Raw genomic sequence first — 20755 nt, forward strand, 5'->3', positions numbered from 1 at the left:
TTGAATGTGTAAGTATGCATCAGTAATGACCTTCAGGCAGACACAAATAATTGAAAATACCATGTTTTTCTCTGAGGCGCAGATATGGTTTCAGTGTGAACACATAATTGCATATAATGTTTAAAGGTACTTGGTCAAATTGTTATATTTCTCATGTCAGCATCGATGTTTGACATCATATTACATGGCATTACCTTCAAATTAAGAAAGACCTCACCCACAGTGTCACTGCCTCTGTCAGGTCACATCCATGATAAGTGAAGAGGGTGATGATAAGGGAGGACCTCTGTCATTATGTGAAATAATCATCTCACCCCCTGACCTTAGACTACTACAGTCAGGCAGAACATACAGGACAGTATGGCCTCACAGTCAGATCTCAAGCATCTCCCCCCCTCCGACCTGTCTGCTAATGCACAAGCTGCACTGATTCCACCACGCTGATTATAGGTTAAGCTCATTTTCGCCATGAAGGACAGAGCTGGGCTCTTCCTGCTCTTATGTTATGTAATTGTAACACTCAAAAAAATATTAGACAATGGGCAACAAAAGGGAAGAGAGAGAAAGGAAGTGTTTTCCTCTCTGGTCTTGTGGCCAAATATGGTTTGACAGAAAGGAAGGTAAAGCTTGAGGGCCAGGTCAGGGGATTTGCTTATTGTGTTTGGCTGTAGATGGCGTAGTCAGTGTGTGTCTTCGTGACTGTGTGTCTATGTGGATATACTGTACGCGATGTGACTGCACACACCATACGCCTCCAGTAGCATCTTTGCTCCATCTCCTAATCTCCAGCAGGCCTGATGAATGTGAAAACAACTGATACCACATTGCCAGCTGTCCCTAATAGCTCTTTTTTTCTAACACAGCAGTGTTTTCCCCAGGGGCTGTGGATAACCACAATTATACATAATGGGATTAAAAAAAAAAAAAATCATTAAGTAGAGGGGCAACTTTGTGTGGCATTAGTGACAGAACCAGTACAAGACAGAACTAGATTGAACCAGAACGAGCCTTAGCAACAGATCCCTTTGAGAAAGAAAATTATGCTTTTCATTTTATTGACCGAGTTGTTCAGCAGATGCAAAACACATTTTCTGATTTGTTTTGGTTTTGTATTGTTTGTTTAGTTTTTTGTTTTTTTCAGTATTTCTTTCCCTCAAGAACTGGAATAAGAATAAGTAGTGTAGCTGCTAACTGCTGTAGAACAATAACTTTACTGTTAAACATATTAGCTTTCATCTCAGAATAAATGAAGCCAGGCCAAAAATACAATCCCAACCAAGCGTTGATACTTTGGACATGAACAAAGATTTTAAGTAACAACATTGTAGTTTGCAGTCAGTGCTGTTTGACTAGTATTTATTCAAGTTATTGGTCGGTGCAGCATGCCAGGGAAAAAAAAACAACAAAAAAACCCCCAAATATATAGATATATATAGATATAGATATATATAGATATATATCTATATATATATAGACATATATATAGATAGATAGATAGATAGATAGATAGATAGATAGATAGATAGATAGATAGATAGATAGATACGTGAATAAATTGCTAATAATTGTATTGTACTTTCTACATTACTTTAAAGGAAAATCTGGGAAATCGAGACACGGCTACATATTTCCACTTAGTAATTTCAGCACTATGTGGGCAAAATGGAAAAAAAAAAATTAAATCCAGCTCTAATGACACATCAATCATCCTATTCTTTTGATTTTAATGAACTCAATTGCAACTCCTATTGCTTCACCACTTCCTCCTACAATGCCCTGTTTTCAAGTTGGATTTTTCATGTAAGTGAGTGGAGATGTCTGATTACATTTGGCAACCTTTGCTAAAATTGCTGAAACAAGTCAGAATGGATTCAACAACTTCCACAGTTTGGAGCAGTTGAGCATCTAATTATTCTGCATTGCTGGTCACTCCAAGCTGCTCTGATGTACCCTGGGCAAGAAACAACTGCTGTCCCCCGAGGGAGAAAAGGTGCTGGAGAGAAGGCAGCGAGCCTCTGCCAGCTCTAGTCTGTGGAGCACAGTTTATTCTAATTCCCCAGCAGGACATTAATGAGCCTGGATAGTGGCTATCTTAATGGGCAGCCAGACAGATTTTAAGTGCCCCATGGAGTGTAATCCACTGAGGTACAACAACACTGCTGCTAGGCCCAACATATTGTTCTTAGTCTTCAGTTTGTTATAACTTTGGTTCTAAGATGTTCATTTAAAACGGCTTGTGGCCAGTATATTTCAAGCCCAGGCTTTTGGGACTCCCCAGAGCCACAGTCAAAGCATCACACATTTTCATTACATTTAAAGTTCAGCTGTTGACACCACTAGTCACAGTGATTTCTACTGCATTTCCTGCTAAAAAGCATGAAGCCTTTGTAACAAGCAGGTTAATTACAATATTGCGCTCCTTTAGGTAAAGAGACTGTGCAGTGTCAACTGTTAGTGGATTCAGGAGCCATCCTGTGAGGATTCTCCTGGCTTTCTGTTGGTGAGTTGAAGTTTGCTGGTGTCATTGTAGATCAGTAGAGGTGTTCTGCCTTTCCTTTTCTAATTACGACTTTAATCTAGCAGTTCCCCTTGGCTTACAAGTTAGCAGATCTTACACTGAGCCTCTGGAAAACTGATGGCATATTTATTGGTGTCCAAATAACGTTGATTGCTATTTTGATTTCATAATGTCTTTCCAGCTCCATTAAATTGAAACAAAATGAACTTTTTTGACAACAAACAGCAAACAAAAGTTTTGCTGGTAAAATATTCTAGCCATTGTAGCAGGCACAGATACACAGACCACGTTCCTCACAAGGTGGCACCAGCTAACGCGACAGGATGTGACAGCTAATGTAAGAGTTCCAATTTAAAGTTTTGGTACTTTTCAAAGTACATAAATTAAATACCGGAACTGTTTGGGCATTGCAGCAACTAAAGAATACAATACTTTTATTTTACACTTGTCGCATTGCTCCGTGTAATTAGAGTGAAGATCTACCATAACTGCCCCACCAGAAATCACTGCAGATACTGCATTTCCATCTCTGCTGTGATGCACAGAGTGGTTCTTTAGATTAAGGGCTCATATTTACAATAGAAATATGTCAGAGCAGACTGCATATAACTTCTTCCAGTTATGCACATAAGTGGATACTGTGCTGCATACACTTCGTCCTCTGAGTTATTTAACCATATAGAGTATCTATTGTTTTTGACAAAGTTTGTGTTTTATTCTCATGTCTACTGCTTAACCCCTCTGTTGCCGAAGGGTGGACAGCTCCATGGCCGAATCTGCAGTAAAGCTCAGTTACCTTCAAAGAGAAGCCTATAGCACATGCTGAACTGACATCAAACACAGATGCATTTCGCCCAGTGGAGAGGGGTTCAAAAGCCTGTATCAGTGAGCTCTCAGTGTAGGTAGACATGCTTTACACACACCCACACACAGCCCTCTGTTTTAAAGCCTCCCCAGCCTTGTCAATAGCTTTCAAAACATTTTGCCTAAATATAATCTCCATCTTGTCAGGCTTCATACACATTATTACACAGCGCAATGAGGTGTAAAACGCATCTGTCGGTGAGAAACATTTGATTTTGCAGATTGGAAGTCTAATTAAACAAATAGCACGACAGTAAACTGAATTACTGATGTCTGGAGGGAAAGTTTGAACCTGTTTCGATAGCAAATAATAAATAAAAACATAAATTTGTAAGCATAATCCTATTATGTCGGCAAACTATAAATGCCCAAATGGCTCCCAAATGGTTTTATTCCAATGCACATTTGTGCACAGAAAAACAAACATCATTCAATATTTCTCAGGTTACCAAATTACACAAAGTGTCTACAAAGAAATGAGTCACCGCTTTGAAATCATTTGGATGTTAATGGGGCCCATGCTTTAAGAGGTGGCATTATGACCTTTATAAAATTTTTCTATAAATACAGAGTAGAATTTATTTGTATCTGTGACACATTATTCACCAAAAGTTGTTTAGAATTCTCTAAATCTGTCTTTCTTAAGAGCCAGGATTCCCCGTTGTCCTCCAGCAGCTCTTTAGCAAGCTATTTAAATAAAATTAACATTATTCATAAGTAACTACTGTGATTGGCTGGAAGTGTGGTTCCGAGTTCATACCCAGTCCATCAGAATAAGACATAACTGCTAATGCAAATTCTTGTCTTACGCAGCATCTTTATCTCAGTAATAACTGCCTTTGGAGATGTTTATAGCGTAAGACAGTAATTACATGCAATCAGTGTCTCAGGAAGGAAAAGAAAGTTGTTGCAAATCTTAGACATTAAGAGAAGACAAACATTTTCGGGTCAAAACTGAAAACATCTTGGGTGAAATCAATAAAGAGGCTGGATCGATCCAAATGTATTTATGTATTTTATTTCTTGCAAGAAAGGAGCACTACAAAGCATAGAGAAAAGCAATGAGTGGCTTTGAGGCTCATATGCTCGTAAGCTCAACTCAATGTGTGAAAAAAACTTCTATTTATAGCATACATGTTGATTATGCCTCAACCTTTAATGCTATTGGTTCAACTTTCTTTTGCCTCTGTCACCTCACACAGCCAAATGTGATAGACAGTTAGCGCCTCTTTCCTAGACATAGGCTTCACCACAATTTAAGTGTGAGCAGTGGAAACAGGAAATTCAGCGTTAACTTCTGTACACCGAGGTGTTGCTGATGCTTAAGTCAACAGTCTAAAGGCCTCTAAGGGCCACAGTGTACATCTGTCACAGGAAAACATTTTTCATTTGCAGCAAAGTAGTACAAAATACATTAATAGTTGATCATGTCTGCAATTGTCCATCAGAGCATCATGTCTAATTTTTTTAACACATTGACAAGCATTTTTTAAATGTACCTGGATGAAACTAACATAACCTTAGCACACATACACTTTATTCGTTTAGCTGAATACGAGAAAGAAACAATATTGCTCTGCTCTTGACTGCAATGCAGACCCTAACTACAGAAGTTACGCAGTCAGAGTGGCACAGGGCAGGAATGGATTTATTCTGTGGTTCCTGATTTCAGGTTAGAGTGACATCACAACAGCACTCTTTATAAACCGCGTATAAATCATGTTTTAGGCAGGAGTTTCACATTTTGTAGGAACTGGAAGGCCCTCACCTCCCCTCAATCCATCTGAAAGCTCCTGTTTTTTCATAATATGAAATTTCTCAATAAAACTCAGCAAATCTAAACTGTGAGTATTATTAATATGGAGCACCAAGTTCAACGAGCTACAAACCTAATGTTGTGTGACTTTGTCCTCTACACTGTTAAACAATTTAGATTTGAATTGTTAGAAGATAATCTGAAACTCTAGTTCAGCATAATAGGAAAGATGATGGTGTCAAACTAAGTTTAGCAAAGTAAGTTTAGTAAATGTATCCATGATGAATAAATCACATTGTCACAAAAATGTCATTAGAAGAGGTAAAAAATATTTTATTCCAACTTTATGGGCAACAGTCTATATGCTTCTGAAAAAAAAAAACAAGCAGGGGAACCCAAGTAAATATTTTATACTCCAAATGAAAAGGTAAATATTGGTACCACTTTAAAGCAGATAATGATTTAGTTTTATAAGACTTGTGCTGTTTTGTTTTATTTTTATTTAGTTTTTGGTGCGTTAACAAATTTTCTGTGACAAAGACAATATGTGCAGCTTTCTTGCTTTATACATGTTTCAAATTATTATTGTTCTGATTATTCTACTTCTTCAATGGGATGCTTTGTCTCTGAAAGCACTCAACTCCAGAACTGAAGAAGCCTTTTGGAAGAGAGGCAAAACATTTTAAAGGGCTTCATGTAAGCTCAGTTACCCTTCAGTAGCACCTTTGCGATAACTAGGACCTGGAGGACTAAAAATCTCCACAGTCAGATTCCTCCATTCCAAGCTCTCGAGTTACAATGTATTTGACCTTTTCCCAGAATGTTAACATGGCTTTTTCTAACAGATTAAACACAAAAAATGCTCACCAAAGTAAAATTGTGATCCACAACTTTATAACACATTGGTAAAGCATTAATGAATGTTTGCCAAAAACAAACAATAAAGAATAGGAATGACAATTTATATTATGTGCCCCATTATATTCTATTGGATTCTATTCTTTTCTATCTATTTCTGAACACAACCAACGAGTTACACTGACAGAGCTGTATTCACATCGTATGTATATTTTAGGCCTCTCAGCACTTTGTGTATTGTATGGCCATGGCGTCTGGGGCAACCCTGAACACAGAATGAAATGACAACCTGTCCGCTTCCATAAATGAGATCTGGATCCTATTTGCTGACATTGCCAGACTGAGCAGAAACTAAATATATACATGGTCAGTGAGGGCAGTGTTATGGAGGCATGCTAACACCCAGGTGGGAAACAGCTGGGAACACGCACAGCTTTATTTCATGGAAGCATATACTGTACAGGCCGAGGAATGGGCACCAGGTGCTGCTGCCATCATGTACCGTATGGATTCTACAACTGACAAAGGGAGGAGCACAAGTCTTCATTTCTGTTTAATCTGATACCATAAGACACTATTGTACATTTCATTGTATTCCACATGGAGCCATGGAGGCTCATTATACCGGAGAACATCACAAATTCAAAAACAGCACGGTAAAGCTCACTGGATACAACTGACAAATAATTATTTTAATGTTATTTTTATATAAATAAAAATGTTATCACCAAGTTTGCCAGGTTTGTTATTTCTTCATTTGCTGTGTTTTTCAGACACAGTGGCTTGATTGTGAAAAATGTAAACTTGAGAAAAAGCATATTTTCCCAGCATCACTGATGTCATCATGGGCGTGACTGGACCAGTCAGAACTTCCAGGGACAGTCAGGTTGATTTGTCTTGAGAAATGAGCAAAGCCTTCGGGCTTTGATCCCAGACCTCTGGCACTGTAAACACACTGTGCAAGAATTTCCACTGAGACAACTCAGAGTCCCTGCAAACTACAGAAATGCGTACTATATAATTAAGAACTAAAAACTGCAGCGTTGATATTACCAATGCGAGGTTTCCATGCACAGTAAGACTACTACACCTTTTGTGGTCACTTACTCCTGTATTTTTCCAAATATACAATAAACCTCCAAATGATCTACACAGACAAACTATCCCATCAACATCAAAGAGGTTCATGTGAGTCAAAACAATGCACTTTTTTTCAGAATCAAGTAGCAGAGTGTCTTATGCACCTGTGCCAGTAAAAGAAACAACCACTATTACTACATCCTCTAAAATTTAACCACTTAGATAGGTGTCAGAAATGGGAATGTACAGCCCACTTAACTCCAGCTGAAGCTTCTCTTTTCCCAAGTCAATGCCCTTTTTTGTTCACTTCTTTGGACAAGTTGTTATTTTCTGTCTGGAAGGTAGTGTACCGCTCCCTAGGGTCACCAGTGAAAGTTCTCTGTCAGACTTGGCTTCAGAAAACATGCACTGCATTTTGTTCTTTCCTTCAACCCCTCTTTTTCTTCAGATTGTCTTCAAACATTTTATTTCTTCCACAGGACTTTCAAAGTACAGCATACGAGAGCAAATTCATATTTTATGAAAAAGTGGATTTAATTTACATTTATCAGCTGGATTCACTGGGTCTAAATTGTAGCAGCAGCTTTGTCGGTCAGTCAAAAGAGAAAATCTCTTTTTACCCCTCTGATTTCTCTGTACCCCAAATCTCATCATGAAAATTATCAGAAATAATTTTTATCGGGCACCGACATTTCTTCAACCTCCAGCTTCCAAACCCTCTCTGCAGCACACAACACTTCTATTGTGGTACTGTACGTAGCGACCTGGGGACAAAGATATCAATCGCCTCGCTGCTGTTCCAAACCTGATCAGCATAGAAATTGCTTAATCTCTGTCAAGCTTATGTTTATGCTTTCAAGTGTTTCACAGATCTATATCTGACACTGCTGGCCAATCAGACAGGAAAGAAGGATAATAAAGTGTTATCATTTTATTTACCTCATTCAGAGACTTCAATGTGAGCCCGCTATTCCCAGTGCATGCGGCAGAAGGACTCCCATTCATTCTAGAAATCCTGTTTTTGTGCCTGCTGTGTGTTGTCCCCCCCTTCCTCTTCCTTGTCCCTTGTTGAAATAGAGGCAGCATTCAAAGCATCCCTTTCTTTTATTCTGCTGTGCCAGCTGACACCCGTGTTCATGCCTTGGACGATGGAGATAAAAAACAGAAGAAAATACAAAACAAAGAGAGGACACAAGCTCCCAGGATTTATTTTCCTCCTTTGCCTCTCTTCTGTTCTTGTGCTCAAGCACGCTGAAACAGGCGCATGAGGGGAGACGTCAGAGTGGCAGCGATGTATGTATTTTGCTCCGTGGCTCTTCACCTCTTCTCTCTCTTGCTCTCCCTCCCTCCCTTCCCCTCTCTACCTCTCTTTGTGTCCCTCTGTTCCTCTCTTCTTCTGTCCGTGGCTCGTTGCTTCACGCAGAAGCTGGCTGCTCTGTCGTGAGACGGCTGCACTCGTGCAGAGACATCTGTGAATGTGCTTATGTTGGGGACTAAAGTAGCCTCTTAGCTGAGATTGAGACCACCCTCCCCTCCTCCCTTCCAAAGATGGGCTTTCTAATGGCATGTACCATTAAAGCTTGGAGCAGGGTGGGCTGCAGCACTGAAAGAAAAGAGGGGGATGGAGAGAGTAGGAAAGGGGATGTGTTTGTAGCGAGAGTAGGGAATAAAAGAAAAGGAAGGCAGGAGATGAAGCAAAGAAGATGAAAAAGATATAGTCACAGACAGAAAGAAAGAGGAAGTCCAGTAAACTGAGCTGTTTCCTTCCTGTTTTCTCATTGTATAAAATCTCTCCAGTCAGATAACTACTGTAAATGTAAGTAACAGCCATACTGTACAAGCTCTAGCCTTTGCAGTTTGCAGGTGCACACATGACCTCACAGTAGACATCCTTTCTCACTGACGAAGACAACAGCTTGGACCTATGCAAAATTACAGTATAACAGAAGAGCATATGTTAGATTTGGCAGCAGTGGATTAATTCTGGAAGAGCTGCAATTGTGTCACAGATAACGCAATCCCTTATGCATGCTGACTGCACAATAGCACACTGAGAAGCATACTGCAGAAATTGGATGGAATGAACAAGATTTTGCATGCACTGAAAAATAATGCTTTGCTTGGGATAATAGATGTTAAAACCTCCAGATGCTGCCACAGCGTCAATTATTGGCAGCAACTACGCAGATGCCGGTTTCACCACAACATTTCCATCGTCCTAAAGAGTACAGCACCTAATTTCAGGCGTCACTGAATAAAGAGCCTGTCTGTTGTGGAGGTGAGACAGCGTCTGGTGTGAGGGTCAAAACCGTATCCTCTCGGCCAGCTCAACTTCTGAGCCTGGAGACCAGGCTCGGCTGTCAGAGGAGCTGAGCCAGGGGAAGGATGAAACACAGAGAGGTCATCCTGCCCGAGGGAGCCATGATTCTGGACACATGCATGAAAATCTACTCATACACAGACATTGCTACACATTTGTGTTTTTAATTCTGTCTGTTATACTAAACCTCACACAGTACTTTGCATTTTGCCCTTATAGGATGATGGAAAAAAACAGGCAGCAGCCAAGAGGGAATTGAAATCACTAAATTGCTGCTAAGAGCAGAGTCACTAATATGATGGTGTGTGTGTGTCTGTAAGCCTGGATAACCTGAAGAAAAGCCCTCCGATGGTCTGGGGACTGTGTGCTACATTTCGCTGCAAAGTGTCATGAGGTATTTTGAGCTTTAGTTCGTCATTCGGCCTGGCCTCTGATGACTCCATGTACTGAATAAAAAAACTTAACGGTGTGACACGAGCCTTTGACAGAACAACTGAATAAGTATTCTAGGGCGTCTTCATAGCAAGTAAAACAAACAAACAAAAAGTTATCAAGGAAGTGTTTAGAATCACATCTGGCTGCAACTACCTGGTTCTATTTATAGTGGGTATATAGATGTATGAAAAAAAAGACTGTTTCATCACTGCAGCACAAATTTGTAATTCCTTTAGGAGTCATGGGTGTCTTGGTGGCCTCCGTTATTCCTCTTACGCAATCCACTTTGAGGACAACCACATCCAGGTTGATTTATGCATGTGCGATAGTCCTTCCATTTCTCAATGTAGAATTAACTAAACTCTATATTTACTGACTAGCAAATGTTCTTTTCCTTTAGCTTTTCAATAATATTTTCATAGAGTTGACTGGAATGACTCGGGTGTTCTTCCAGGTATATATACTACAATCCTTTAAAGACATTTACTGCACATAGGTGATCTATGTTTAACTATTTCTTTGACTCTGGAAACCAATTGGCTGCAGCAGTGATGATTTAGGTGAGTTACATTCAAAAGCTAAATCTTTATGCAAAAACTTATTTTCATTTTTATATTTTTAAGGAGATTTTAAATTCTGGAGCTAAATGGTATAACACACTTCTTAATCTAAAGAGGATTCCGTCTAAATTTATATGGCAAAGGATTTAGTGTTTTTCACTTTTTATTGCCCACCTGGTTTTAGCATGACATGCTAAAAGCCTGCAGTCTTTTCAGGGTTCTGTGTATTGTTTAACTTTCGTAATGTGAAGCTGGAAATTTGGAATAAAGTCTCTAAATACCCAACTGGCCTGGCGCTATGCAACAGAAACAAATAAATCTTTATCAATATTGTGTGTCATATCTGGTTTATGTATGGGGGCTGGTGGCTCAGTAGAAGAGCATTGGGTTGGGATGCGCGAAGGCTGCAGGTTTGAATCCCATCCCATCCGCCCAGCCACCAAGGACAACCCTGGTGCCGGTCCTGAGCCCAAATACAATGGGAGGGTTAAGGCAGGAAGGGTATCTGCCAAAATTAATGTGCTGAACACATTCTGCTGTGGTGAGCCCTGAAGGGAGAAGCCGTTGATTGATCTGGTTTATGTCAAAACACTAATCAAACATGTTTATAATCCTTGTTATAATAAACTTTTAACAAAGTGTAATATAAAGCAAAGGTTGTAAAACCCATAAATTACCCTTATGTCTTCACACTGTTCTGTGTGAAGCTTAGTTGGTAAGTCGCTCGTTCACGGACCACAGGGTCAGTTTGCAGACCTTTGTCTAGAACAAAATAATCAAAACAATCTCAACACTCTAATTTGTGAACACAAATATTTACGTAGGAAACATGAAATGCTTCCTTTTAGGATTTTTCGTATTATATGGGCATTGACGCAGTTCAAATGTTTCTTAGTGTAAAAGGGCAAATTATTTAGGGGTTTCCTCATCTAGGGTATATAATTTATTTTTTTTTTAAAGATTCATAGAATATGGAGACAGTTCTGTCTGTAGTCTTTGAGCCCTCAGGCAGAACTGCATTAAAACAATTCTGTAGTGGAAATCACTACATGGGATCAGTCAGTGAACACTGGTAATTGCTAAAACCTGACCATGTGAAGAAAAATTAATTAACAATACCAAGAAAGGCCTTCTCTGAGCTCATTTCAGAGCGGCCTGGACCAAGTGTCGAATTCCCGTGTGGTCTGACGAGTCATAATTTGATATGTTGGGTCATTTTCATATCTGAAAAGGTCACGATAATTCTGAATGATACTGTATCTACAGGTTTTGGAGCAATACAGTGTATGTTGCCTACCAGATAACATCTCTTTCACACTATGCATACTTGTTTTACAGAATGGTTCCATGGTAAAGTGCTTTACTGGCCATCCTGCAGTTCAGACTTGTCCCCCAAATTTCACTGCTCGACAGAGGTGACCTAAAATGACAAACTGGCAAAAAGACTGTTGCCACACAGACAAATTCATCTCTGCATGGCTTCTCTTCAGTTTCCATACTACCATATGCAGCTCAGGTCTACTGGAGACCAATGAACCATCAGTGCGACTGAGACTTGTAGTGTGTTTGATTTGAATCTGTACCAACATGATTGTGTGAAACACTAAGTTAATTTATTTTAACCATTCAGTTTGCAATCACAGCTTGATTACACACGTACCCTGTTCTGACATAGCATGTAGACAACAGAGTTAAGGCCATGTGTGTTTGTCAAGAATAAAATTGATTTATCTGCTATCAATCCTTTCTGGGTAGAAGCAAGTTCTTTTCACAAGTTAAGCCCGAACCAGGGAGGTCTTTATATGAGCGTGTGTTTTAAGTATGCCATCTCTTAAATCTTTCAGAACTCTACCATGGCTCTGAGCAGTGCCTTTTGCCGTTTTGGAGGAGTATGATTTTTTCCCCCACAAGCCATCTGCTGCATATTTTCAGGCCTAATAAGAGGGAAAAAGAGATGAATTGGGGTTCAGCAGATGATAGAGATGGGAGTTAGATAGACCAGCACACACATACACACACCCACACACACAGTGTAAGAGCAACAGATGGTAGGGCCCCTGATATGCGGCCGGTGCTGGAGCCAGGCCTGGTGGGCAGGCCCCGCCGGCCTCATTGGGGGTCCACTGATATCTAATATTCTCACAGACTTTGAAGTGGGGAGCATCATCCACACAGTGGAACTCTACTTTGCCAGGCCAACTACACTCACTTTGAGAATTGTTGCACAAATGCATTTCTTCGGAGGATGATAAGTGTAGTTATGTATTTCAAAGCACTAAAAAATAAATTTTGAAATGAACATATCCATCAGACAGTGATGCAGAAATAAAGCATATTTCATTTAAAGTGTTCGCCAGACACAGGCTGATGTTGTCTGCTATTTCAGCTTCAGCAATTTATTTTAGAAATGTGCTCTGAATTATTTATTTACATAACAATGTCACTTGTTTGCTATGTGGTATATTATGATAATTAATTTTGTCAAAACATTTTTCTTTTTTTTTTATCTTGACCAATCAAATCCACATTACTGATTTTGTTTGTTCTTGTGTTGATCATACAGTACACCCCACTGAGTATTATGTTCACAAAAAAAAATATTCCAACATTTACCTAAATGCTTGAAAGACAAGCTTTTATTTTTAACAATGTCGTGTATTTTTTATTTTTTTTTACTTCAGCTTATTGGAAACATCCAACAAACACTGCCAAGATGGATCAAAAAGAAATAAATTCTTTTAAGTGTCCTAAATTTTAAGTATAGAGTATTGACAATCACACTGTTTGTCTTTCTAATAAATCATTGTTTGGTAAAAAAAAGAAAACTTTAGTTGTCAAATTTTGTTAAGATTCAGTCCACGGTGCACAATGCTGTTGTACAATTGTGTTTTTCATGTGTTGCGGGATGGCCTAGAGGCACACACTTCTACAGAGCAATGAGAATAGAAAAGGGTCGTGTCAGGACTGTGTCAGACAGCGTTAACCTATTTCTAGGAGCTATTACGAGAGAGTAAATATTCATGATTCTGAGCAGTAAAACAAAAACAAAAACTAAAGTAGCTTGTGACTGTTTCCCAAAATGTCTGACTCATACATGTCGCAGAGCCAGACACCTTTGCAATAAACCCTCCCTGATGTGAATGAATGGTCCTGGCTTGTATGTGATGGTTATAAAGACCATTAAACTGATCAATGGGCAGGTGGCTGGCACAATAACAGCCTGCATTATAGCTTCCCTGAGTCTACGGCCTTGGGCTGTATCATTACTTGGAGGTGAGTGTGTTGCTTGGTGACCCCCACAGGTAGTCGCCAAGACTGATAGAGAGTAAAGGTGCAACGGGCCTGTTACTTCATAACAGATGAGCAGCATTTCTAGAGCCAAATTTAGAGAGCAGCTGTGGAAATAAGAGTTAACCCTCATTTGAATGATGTTAGTGTTGTGTTTAAAAGAAATTACTGCTATTTTCTCTATTTTGTGAATAGCTTCATCCGTAGCAGCAGCAGCAAATGAAAGAGCCTTAAATGTATAATGTCTCATCTTATTTTTTATCCTGGGTACGAGAATCACTGAGCCTCTGTTATACTGTGTGTTCAGATGGGTGTAGTGCATCTGTGGGAGCCACAGTCATCATGTTTACTTTACCATTATGTAAGAAATGATGTCAAAGGGGTGTGTGGTGTTGGAACTTGGCAGCAAAGTATTAGGGTGGTTGCACACATTCACTGACACAAAATCCCCACAGTACATTACTGAAATGTATTTTATAAAACATTTAATAAAGCATTTCAATAATGTCTCTTGAAAATCTTTATTTAATCACTGATTTCTTTTGTTTTATTAATTCACACAAAAATTAATTTCACACTTCGTTCTACTGTATGTGTAGCTGTGATGTCCAGGTGAATGACTGAACATAACCTTTAGGTAATGACTACCTTTGACACTGAAAAGGAATAAATAGAGCATCTGTAGTAATAAAATAAGATTTCAGGAAAAGCAAGTAAGTTACAAGTTAGACCTATCTTTGATATTCATGTGTTACCATCCATGTTATATTCTATTTTAAAAAGTACTAATCCACTACTGCATTTTGACCATGATTAAATGAAGAAACATAACAAATAAAAATAAGATTCATGCTGAAAATAACCTGAATCATCCTGATTCATTTTTTGAAGACAAGTAGTTTACAGTGTTTTCAAAAGCTCAGAGAGGGATGGCCGGAGGCCAAGTCCGGCCGATGAACAGCTGTCTTTGGCAACAGCAGGGAGGCTGAGGAGGGACTGTATTTACATTGAATTAGGCCATGAGTTGGACAGGGTCCTGGGTGTACAAGCGATTCAGACGGATCAACAAACAGCTGTCTGATGCCTGCGATTCAAGGGCAAATCCTTAGACAGCTACAAAATCACAGATTGACACTCCTGCATCTCTAAGAAGGCTGAGCTCCTGACACTCTAGTTCAGACAAAAATGCTGCATTTGTCTGTTATTCCTGTATCTACAGTCCAGATATGTACCTTCACACCTGCTAAAGGCTATTTCATTTCAGCAGTTTTCTGGATGAAAGATTCTGGTTGAGATATTATTATATGTTGAAGTAGTGGCTGCATTTTACACTGTGACTTGAGTCACACCAATGTGTGACCCACCTACAGGACTAACAATCAAATGCTGGATAGAGGCAGCTAGTCTCCACAACATGATCTTTTTGATGGAAGGAAGCTGAGAAATCGCTCCTTTAATGGCTGATGACGTGTTAGGCTGATGCCAAATTTATTTGACCAATAGAACTGTTGATGCTGAGGCTCAGTCTTTGTCCAGCTCTGCAGGAAATAGATTTCCAATGATTGTAATAACAGAAGGGGCAGTGTACCAGTTATTGATTTATGTTAATTGTTCTAACAAGATTAGAGTTGAATGTTTCCTATCAGGTGAGAGGTAATGTGATAGTGAAAAGTACCTATACAAATTCACTGCTAGGAAGAAAACCAATACAGACAAGAGGGCAAGAGACTCAGGACTTTACAGAAGACACAAACACTGTACGGTACTATGAAGGTAAAGAGACTTTAACCAGGACAGAGCTGATGAATTAAGCAGTTAAATATGGCACGTGTACAACTAGTGGGAGTTTGGTGAACCATGAGGAGTGGACAAGGCAACTGGGTATGAGCTAACTGGACTGGTGAAACTAATGGCTCAGACAAATTCACACACTATGAACTGAGACTGGAAATTGTGAATAAACAGAACAAGAATACTCACAACGAAAGGCACATGAGATTAGAGCTACTAAATAACTATAGCGTGAAAACTAATACACAAGATGGGTAGTAAATGTAGGCTGGGAGCAGTAATAACATTTTAAAAAGTAACTAACCAAAAGTAAATAACCAAATTAACCAAATAAAATGGCAAATGCTAAGCACTAACAACCAACCAGGTCAAGACACAAGTGGAGACACTAAAAGGGAAGGTTTCAGAGGAAGAGCCAAAACAGAGCGTGTGCATATAAACAAATGTTCAAAAGCAGGATTAAACAATTAATCAAACTGAGCGTGTTACAGAGAAGATAGGGAACTCAATAAACCAAACCTAAACAGAAAAAAAAAAAAAACAAGACTCAGGCAAAGCCAAAAGGCACAGAGTTTCATGAGGGAGAAGATGGGAGAGCTGGGTCTAAACAGGCAGGGGAATGGGTGAAACAGTTATGAAAGGTGAAGCTGGTGGAGAAACTGGAAACAGGAAGTGGGGAAAGGGCTACAAAATAAAAGTCCTGAAAAGGAAGAGCATTCAAAGAGCCAAATCATGACAGTTTCCCCGATTCAGATTTAGATCACTGCATTAAGGAAATATCACCTTCTCCCTATAGAAGTCCTTGATGTACTATGGATAATACATGACAAAATGGATTTTATTCTCATTTTCTGTGTTGCTTTTTTTCAATAGCTGCTTGTAAACCCTCAGTAGGGCTGTATGATATTGGAACAAATCTGACATTGCAAAACATATTGTGATATAAGTGTTTAAGCCACTTAAAATTAGATCTATTATTTGACATTTCACTGATTACACTTATCTGTCCTTATGATCCACTCTTTAGTCAATGATAGTGGTCCTTGTTGCATTTACAGTCTGCTAGTGTAGCTGTACAGTTTTTGAGTACTTCATCCACCACTGAGCATGAAGCTCTGCAGTTAAAGTTTGATCCGTTATCATAATAAAAGTGGGGCTTTAGCATTTAGCTACGACAGCTCAACAGTTTGAGTTTGAGACAGTACTATTTGTTTTGTATGTACAAACAAGCACTCTGCCACAGGTAGCCCATTTTAAAAATTGCCAAGAATAGTTGGCACATTTCAACCCTTAAGCGGATAAAAACTTGGAAACTTAACTAGGAACTGGGTTTCCAGAAAGCATAAATTCTCAACAAGTCATGAGACAATGTGACAGGAAGTTCCGCATATTTAATCCAAATGTCATTTTGACAACATACTTAACCCATCCATATTACCTGACAGGTTTCTGTGCAACTGCTCATGAATCAAACCCTATGAATCATTCATTCATATTAACTCACAACCACTATCTTCATTGTCATGCAGAGAACTACCACTCTTCAAAAAACATATTTATCGAATAATCACAGCGGTCAAAGGATTTAGAACATAACCATGTTGTTTTTGTCCGTTAAATACTCCATGTAGTTTAAGCCCTATACGTTGGTAAATGGTTAGTGGTGAGTCCAAAAGAAATATTATTATCCAGAGCCGGTGGTTTGGAAGTGCAGCTGTAAACAGGCAAAATGAGTCAGTCAAAACTGAACTCAACAACACATTTGGTCCAGATATAAGATGATCTATTCAGTGACCCTAGGCCTGCTTTTCTAAAAAATATCCACCACACATCATTCTTTTCTGATATCTATTTATTGGGGATTTTCCACTCCATAACAATGCTCCCTTTAATAGATAAAAAAGGCAGTATTTTTCCTTCTGATTTTGTCAGCAAAGCTATGTTTTGTATTTTAATAATTAACTGTGATGCTTCCATCCTGAGAGCTATAGGGTTATGTAGTCCTTGGAAAAAACAGACATATTAAAGTTACAGCAAATGAACACTTGCTTATCCGAAGAACCAAAATAATTTAGTCTAATTCTGACAACAATAACATTCTGTATGTATATGTGTATATGTTTTTACAGTATGTGGTACAATAGGAGTATATGCATTCATTTAAACTTGCCTTCCCTTTAACTGTTGATAAAAGGAACATGTCAGCTTTACCTGATTCATTACAATTATCAATACAGTGAGAAAGTAATTAAAAATTATTAGTAATTCTATTTAGTATATTTTGCTCTTTAATGTATTAAATTGCCTCTTTCTAATATTTAAATTAATTCACTATACAGTATGTTTTAGTTTCCAATGAGACCAGAAAATTATATGTAGCATTTAACATCAACAGTAGAGTAAAATGACATTCATCTTATGCATAATGGAGATTATTGTTTTGCCTTAAAAGCACATGATTAACTTGCAAGGCAGGTTTAAAGTAAGTGCTATGAGAAAATGCAGGAAAAGAAAAATCCTCAGCTACTCTACCTTGAAACTAGTTAGTTATTCAATAAGGAGCTGGCCTATTTAAGAAAATAACATTTTAAAACTTGGAAACTTGGAAACCAGTATTTTCTTTTATTAAGCAACAAAAGCTAATCTCACTTCAGATCCTTGGTAAATGCCACTGATGGAAAAGCACCATGTCCAGATGTATTATGTCCATTGCTAGTGTATGACTGGAGGACTCTATCCAACGTATTTAATCACTTCTCTGCCCCTAAATAGTTTGGGATTACTGCAGTAATATTGTAAGTGCAGTAATAATGACCTCAGAAGTTAAACTATTTTCCTAACAGCTTAAACTGTGTTTGTGTGTTTTTCAGCTTGAACAGTGGAAGGCTATAAAAAGTTGCATTAACTATGTATCTAGTGACTTTTAGGCTAAAGCCCTGCACAAACTGAAAATATTTATGAGGAGAATGCATAAGGGCAAGACATCTAACTTGCATCTTCTGCCAACACTGTAAGATTATGTTTTAATAAATGCAGCTCCCAGATGTTAAATGTGAATGTGACTTAACTGTGAATGTGAATCAGTTTGATGCAGTGCTTCTTTTTTCCTGTGGGTTTGCTGATGGCAAGGGTAGCAAGGTTAAATAGGTAATTCAATGCAGCTTATTGATGTTAGGATCAATTCTTCAGAGGGAGATGTCCATGTTTCAGCATTTAAATAAAAGATGCATTTTTCTGTACTTTAAATATGATACATCACTGACATCAAGTTTCACATAAAGAAGTTTGCTGTGTGGACCTTTAAATACTGCATCTTTAAACAAAACTTATTTTGTGTTTGAAAGTGCGATGAAACAAACTCCACATAAAAGAGTATCAACATACATGTTGACATAATTGTGTAATATACCTGTATGCATGAAAGTTAATAACTAATTAATTCCTTGTTCATCATCTTTTATTATCTATCTTTGGCGATGTGATGAGGCCCTCTTCCTGCAGTTTCTTGATCCACATCAAAGTATTTTCTACTGTTGGTCAGCCAGCAGCTTCGGTGAGGCAGAGAGCTGTTCTTTATCTCTGCACTGAACAAATCTGTTTGCTAGCTGTTGCTAAATCTGTTTCCCAGGTTTAGGCAGCCACTTTAGATGTTATTATGTCATTCAACGGTCAGTATCAGTTGTTATCAGCACCATATCTATGGTTTATTCAGTACCTGCTCCACATGCTAGTGGGCTCACTCTTATCACATAACAACATTTTGTTATGTGATTTTGTTAATGTCCAACTGAACTCAAATAACATCTTCTGCTGTATTATAATCTGGATGTAATGTTCTTGAACCTACCTAGATAAGTAAACCATCTGCAAGCACAAGAAGGAGCAATCACACCAGTAAAACAAAATGGAATTTGGAGGTTAAATGCGCTTGGGCATGGCATGGATCAACCTAGCATCAGTATAACTTACAAGTAGCCTCCTCTTGAAGAATTCTCCCTGTTTTTTGTCTGAATTTACCACATCAGATAATTTTTAGGCTGACACATGGTCATTTCACCATTTACGTGTATGTGTGTGTATGTGTGAAGGTCTAGGAGTCTAGAAGAGAAACTGTGACCCTCTGACAAATTAGCATATGGCCAGACTTTTTTAAATAAACTTATCTTAGTCTCATCCATTAATTTCTAATGGCAGGTAATTTTTGGCCTGGAACACCACAGTTGTACCAAAATTAAATAACACACTCCTCATTTACTGTAAATGCTCAAAATTTAATTTGCGTGTTCAGATGTCTTGTGTGGAAAAAGCCTTGAAACCTCATTACAATGAGATTAAATTAACTTCGTTTTTGAGAGAAAAAAAAACTACATCAGTTAAATTTGCCCAAAACACAGAAGGTGGGCTAGACTCACCTCAACCAGATTTAACAGTAAAATGTTACTAACACATTGATGGATTAACGGTTTCATAATGTTACATAATCACTGTCAGATGAACAATTTTCTGGCAATTTTTATTTTTATTTTTTACTGTAACATATTATTTTACTGAATTTCAAATGAAATGGAGAACAGTGGGCACAGGTCTGGCACTATATGTAAAGCACCTAATTTGGATGTTATTTTAGGCAGGGAGCAGGACAGATTCAGCTTTTTTGTACCCACAAATATTGTTGCTGCCATATAATTGACCTGGAAATTATTTTGACATTGCCCAATGTGTGCGTGTGTGTCTGTTTGTGTGTGTGTGTGTGTGTGTGTGTGTCTGTGTGTGTGTGTGTGTGTGTGTGTGTGTGTGTGTGTGTGTGTGTGTGTGTGTGTGTGTCTTTGTGTGGACACGCTCTTGTGTTTGCACTTGTGCATTTTGTCTGAATCTCTATTCCAAACCTCAGTGGTGCCAAGTCAGCATTCAAACACTTTGCTGTCCAGGTAAACAAATCAACATGCAGCTGTCTAACTTTTTGTTTATTCATACTCCACAGATGTTTGCAGCAGTTGTGCGTCTACAATATAATATGCCAGTGTTTAATAAAAGACGCAGGGGAAACGGGAAGACAACCACATGTGACAAACAAAACAAAATGGTGCTGGTGAAATGTGAGGTGTACGCTAGAGAAAAACAAAACTGACTTCAAATGGTCAGACCAGCTGGAAAACCATGAAAATAAATGAGTATTGCTCTCTCATGGCTCAAGAATACAGTGAAGGTATTAAAGGTTGCTCCACTGGGATGAGCTCATCACATTGTTGATATATAAATGCTAAACAAATACAACAATAAAAGAG

At 38.5% G+C, this 20755-nt stretch overlaps 1 protein-coding gene across 7 annotated transcripts in view; it reads right to left on the reverse strand.

Annotated features, from left to right (window-relative positions):
- Window positions 1-8661, reverse strand: part of b3gat1a (beta-1,3-glucuronyltransferase 1 (glucuronosyltransferase P) a) — a 71793-nt gene extending 63132 nt beyond the window's left edge. For 3 of the 7 annotated variants that reach the window (XM_067508659.1, XM_067508661.1, XM_067508660.1), the window contains exon 1: window positions 8016-8652. The gene's annotated coding sequence lies outside the window, so the exon portion shown is untranslated. Of the gene's footprint in view, window positions 1-8015 lie in introns of all 7 variants that reach the window. The other 4 variants (XM_067508664.1, XM_067508663.1, XM_067508665.1 and 1 more) reach the window with 3 other exon arrangements.
- Window positions 8662-20755: the final 12094 nt, after the last annotated feature.

This window comes from Channa argus, chromosome 6 (assembly GCF_033026475.1).
Source record: "Channa argus isolate prfri chromosome 6, Channa argus male v1.0, whole genome shotgun sequence".
In the NCBI taxonomy this organism is placed as follows: Eukaryota; Metazoa; Chordata; class Actinopteri; order Anabantiformes; family Channidae; genus Channa; species Channa argus.